The sequence below is a fragment of the Solanum lycopersicum genome, chromosome 9 (genome assembly GCF_036512215.1).
Source record: "Solanum lycopersicum chromosome 9, SLM_r2.1".
In the NCBI taxonomy this organism is placed as follows: domain Eukaryota; kingdom Viridiplantae; phylum Streptophyta; class Magnoliopsida; order Solanales; family Solanaceae; genus Solanum; species Solanum lycopersicum.
The window spans coordinates 35,066,005-35,071,404 of record NC_090808.1 but is presented as its reverse complement, the minus strand read 5'-3'; positions in this window follow the sequence as shown (position 1 = coordinate 35,071,404).

Below are 5,400 nucleotides of genomic sequence, written 5' to 3'. Positions count from 1 at the left end.
TCCCAAGGCAAACTAGTGCAATGTATTGGTAGAGTCCCATACCCCTTCCTAGACTAAGCTAAACCCCTTACGTCATCTTAGTTATAGTTCAGTCCTTCAGTTTATTTTATATTTTTGGGAAAATCTTGCCTTAATCGACATAGACCACATGAGATAATGTGTCCGGTATCATGAAACCCTACACTAAAAGAAGGCAGACTACTTGCCAAGGAAGAACAAAAAAATTAACCTAGCAACTATGTGGATCCACTAGCTAGTATTCCTATGGGGAAAACATAGTTTAAGAACTACGAGATATAGTTGGAAGCCTGTTTATGCTACATGCATAATGATCTCCAATCTCAAGAGTACAATAGTGATCCTACCTTCCCTGTGTAGGAAGGGACACTCCTCACTGTAGTTCACTCTTTTCTAAGTTAGAGTCGCTTTTGAAATGTCTTTAATACCTTTATTAATCATCATAGATTAATGTTGGTCATAGGGTCTAAACCTTGTATAAATATCATTATCATCATAGCTCAATAAGAGTTGCATGAGTATTGTCCTTTAATTAAAATTCATATAGGTAAAATTAGCATATTTACGTATCCCTTCGTAATAAGATACATTGGTAAATCATCACCATCCTTATAGCATTTAGATATTATCCAACACCTCACAAACAAGAGTCAAGACATTCCAATTCAACATCATACCAACACCTACTTAGACTAATCACAAAGTCATCCTAATTGAAGTAAGGGTTAGGATCAAAGAGACTTACTCAATATCCTTCAATAGATATCGTAATGGTTTTACAATCAACCAACCAATTATGTCCAACAATAGGTGTAGTAACTTCAATCAATAGTAATTAACAGAAGAACTAGGTTAATTCCATCATCACTATCCAATTAACACCAATTCATAACCTAGGGTTAAAGGGAAGAGGTTCATCATGACTTCTTCAAGAAATTGATCCAATCCCAACAATACATTACTCTAGGCAATCCATGAATGAATTAGAATAGATAAAACAAGTCTAATGATCAATTCACGCTTCAACTCCAATCAATTCACAATCAAGACACAAGATTTGGAGAAATGGGGAAGGAATATGTTCAAAATGAAATTCAATCAATTAACATCAATTAAACAACAATCTATAACTAATTAGTCTTAAATAATTACAATTAATCAAGATCAATTATAAACTTTATGTTAGAAGAAAACCCATTAAAATAGAAAAACCGTTCTTGTTGGGGAATTTAGAATTCAACTTTGAGAGGAGATTTTTGGGAAAGGAATCCCAAGATTGAAGAAACCATACCTTAATAAATATTAATACACGAAATTGAAGTGAAATCCTAGAGAAATTGGTATTCTTGTTCAAGCTTTCTTCTTCCTTCAATGGAGGATTAATAGAGAGAGACACTAGATTTGGGGATTTCATTTGAGTAAATAAATGTTAGATAAAAGTGATTGGAAATCAATGTATATACCCCCATTAACTACAAAAAATACCCCTCACTTAATTTGAACCTTTAATGAAGTCAAACTTCAAAACAAAGTTTTAGATTTTCGTTGGGGAACAAGTCAGCGACGCACAGCTTTTCCCAGATGATTTTCCAATTCAGTTTTCGAGATAGTGAAGTCAGCTACCTGCCCGCAAAGTGAACTTGACATTTAACCAAAAGCCTAAGATTTTCGTGACACGGACTTTTTTAATCAATGTATAATTTTGCTGTTGTTTTGGCAGCTTGCCAAGCAAAGTTTTGGGGTCCTTCCGTGGACCCCTAAGGCGACCCTTGGGGAGGTCGGACTTGGACATTTTTACTCTATATAATAGGTTTTACGTATTTAAAGTTATTTGACAATTTTAATCCCTCATACGACACCTCTAAACCTTCCCAAAACCTAAGGACGTTTCACTAGTTACATTAGAATAGCTTACGGACATCATGGACGTTTCTTGATGTCTTGACACAAAACTTCATAAATGGTTTATTAATATTATTTTAGGCTTTATGACAGTGTTACTAAACATAGATCAACATGTGAGTCTCTTGTTAAGGTCATATATTTTCATAGTGTTACATTATTCCTCCCTTAAGAATATTTGTCCCCGAATGACACTAAAATAATTTGGGAGGAAAAGATAGATTCAAGACTAGCAGCACAACCAACAACATGCATCATTAACATGAGTTACCACACAAGGAGTTTTACACAACTCCGTTCAATATAAAATCATGGCATTTACACCAATGACTCAAAGCATCAACTTTTCACACACATAAGGATGAAAGTCACATCCTAAGAAACTTCCTTCTCACAACAACAACATGAGCTCAAGATATCGTTGAAGAGTCAATTATGAAAAATCTTAACTCATAAACATACTACATATCATTTCATAAGAAATCACCATATCAAAATGCACAACATGACTCAAAATAAGAAGAATTTCAGTTTTCAAGTCAATATGCACAATTTCACAGTAACTTCACTATAATGACATCAAAAATGCATATATTGCAAAACATCACCAAAACTCAAGCAACTTTTATTTTTAGTCATTATTTTAATTAGTTATAGGAATAACTAACATTAGTTATCAAATAAATGAGGGTAACGAGACTTCATGCCGGCCTCGGCCTCCCATGTTGCACCCTCAACTAGGTGATTCTTCCGTAATACCTTTACGAAAGCTACCTCTTTATTCCTTAACTTTTTTACTTGTCTATCAAGTATTTGAATCGGAACCTGCTCATAGGAGAGGTTGTCATTTACATCAAGACCCTCAATAGGAAGAATAGACTCGGGATCACCGAAGCCAATTCACTAGGTAACTTCAACTCATATGCCACCTTACCAATATTTTGCAAGATTTCATTGGACCCACATAACGAGGACTCATCATTCCTTTCTTGCCAAATCAAACCACCCCTTTCATAAGCAAAATTTTTAAATACAATTTATTACCTTATTTAAACTCTAAATCTATTTTCCTATGATTGTCATAAGACTTTTGCCGACTATAGGCTATTTGAAACTGGTTCCTTATAATATGAACCTTCTCCAAAGTCTTATAAATCAAAACGGTACCCAAAAGTGAAGACTCACTGTAATACTTCAAAACTCCAAAACGTGTCTTAAATCCTAACATAAATGTCATAAGACATGAACACTATTTCAAGGTCCATGACATTCGTAAACTAGTTCTAGGAGGTATTAGCGTTCCTTAGCCTATTTGACTAGATTTTAGGAGTCGGAAATCCATTAAAATTTATGGAAGGGTAGCTAAGATGTGTTTAAGTCAATTCATGGTGGAAACGTCTGAGTACAACTCTCCAAGGACAAACCAAGGGCCTTTGAGAAGGACACTTGCATGTTGGAGTCAACAGTTTCTAGGTAGTGTGTAACCACGAGATGCAAACGACGATTTATGTGTGGATCGATGGGGCATCGTGGAAAAATGTCGACCCACACAGAAAAATTGTTGGATCCCTTGCCTGCATAAGTATCTGACAAGAACCACGGATGTGAATCATGGAGGAGAGCTGGTCGGTCGACTAACCAATGATCCGCCGATTGTGGTCTCGTCAATAGGGCCTATAATTCCTGCACGTTTTACGTTGGTCTTAAAAAATTAATTAAGGGGTTTGGTGGTTAGTTATGTATTAAGGGAAGCCTAATTGACTTAATTAACCCCCCCCCCCCCATATGAAGACCGTAACCTCATTAGTCTAATTACAACTCTCAAGACACAACTCTCTTCATTCTCTCTCTATTGGAACACCATTGAAGAAAAGTTGGGAGAGGTATTTGGGGGCTGTAAAGGGATGATTTCACTATAAATTCTTCATCAAACGTTTGAGGTATTGAATCTAATTCACCTTTTAGACCTCTTTCCTCAAAGGGTTCCTTCAAAATATTTTCAAAAGTTGGGTTTTCATGTGGGTTCATCTCCATCTCAAAATTTATGATATGAATTGGTTTGTTTGTGTTTTATACTGGATAATATGATTATATCAACTTGAATTATAACTTAATTATGATATATATTGATGGTTTGGTCATGTTCATAGAAGATGAACCTTAACCCTGAACCCTAGGTTTGATCTTGATATGAATTAGTTTGTAATTTGTTCAATTGACTTGGTTATTGGTTGAATTACTAGTAGATGATGTTTTTTTTACATAAATCATGAGAAAATTAGTTTTATATTTAGTATTTCATGCTAGTTCTTGAGAAGATAATGTGGGTTGTAAAGTATGTTGTGAATTAACCTAAGTATCTTGTCTTAAGCTATGATTTAGTAATGAAATTATGATGTAGTGATTATTCTTACTTTTTTTTATCATGTTTATTATTGAATTATGATGATGTAAACCAAATTGGGTTGAATTGAGGGCTTATGGTAAGACATTGATGATGAACTATGAAGGAGACTTGGTAAGTCTTATGATTTCTTTTATTTACTTCAAATTGTGGTTAATTATGATAAAGTCAAGATGTTGCATTGGAGTATTCCTTGTATTTTCATTGAGAGGGTGGTATGATGTGGAATTGAAATGTCTTGCTTATGATTATGAGGTATTGGATTATGATGTAATGTTATAAGGAGGGTGAATGATTTATCAACGTGCCTTATCATTATATGAAGATGTTAAGGTGCTAACTTCACCTATATGAATTGTAATGAGAGGATTTATACTCATTCAATTCTTATTGAGCTATTGATGATGATGATTATACAAGGGGTAACCCTATGACCTAAACTAATCTATAATTAATAATAAAGGCTTAAAGATATTTCAAAAAGGGACTCTATCTTATCACTGAGTGAAATAGAGTAATGAGTGTCCCTTCTTATATAGGGAAGCTAGGATCACTAAAGTACTATTGAGATTGAAGACTACAATGCATGTAGCATAAACAGGGTCCCAATTATATCTCATAGTTCTTGAACTATGTTGCCCCCCATAGGAATACTATCTAGATGATCCAGGTAGTAGCTATGTTTCATGTTTTGGTACTACCTTGCAAGTAGTCTGCCTTCCTTCGCTGTACGATTTTATGACACCGGATTCCACACTAGCTCATGTGGTCTAAGTATGTTAGGGAAAGATGTTCCGAAAAAGTTAAAATGAACTAAAGGATTAAACTCTAAATAAGGTTACCTAAGGGGTCTAGCTTAGTCTAGGTAGCGGTATGAGACTCTATTTAAGCATTAAACTAGTTTGCTTTGATGGGATTCTTAGAAAGATCTTCTTATGTATGATTATGGTTATAATGCTATATGATTTGTATGTGTTGGTTAATATTGTAAAAGTAAGATGATATGTACACCTAAATACTATGTTAAGTGAAGTAGCATGTTAGTCATGATTTTTGTTGAGTTAGTTGATTGAGTA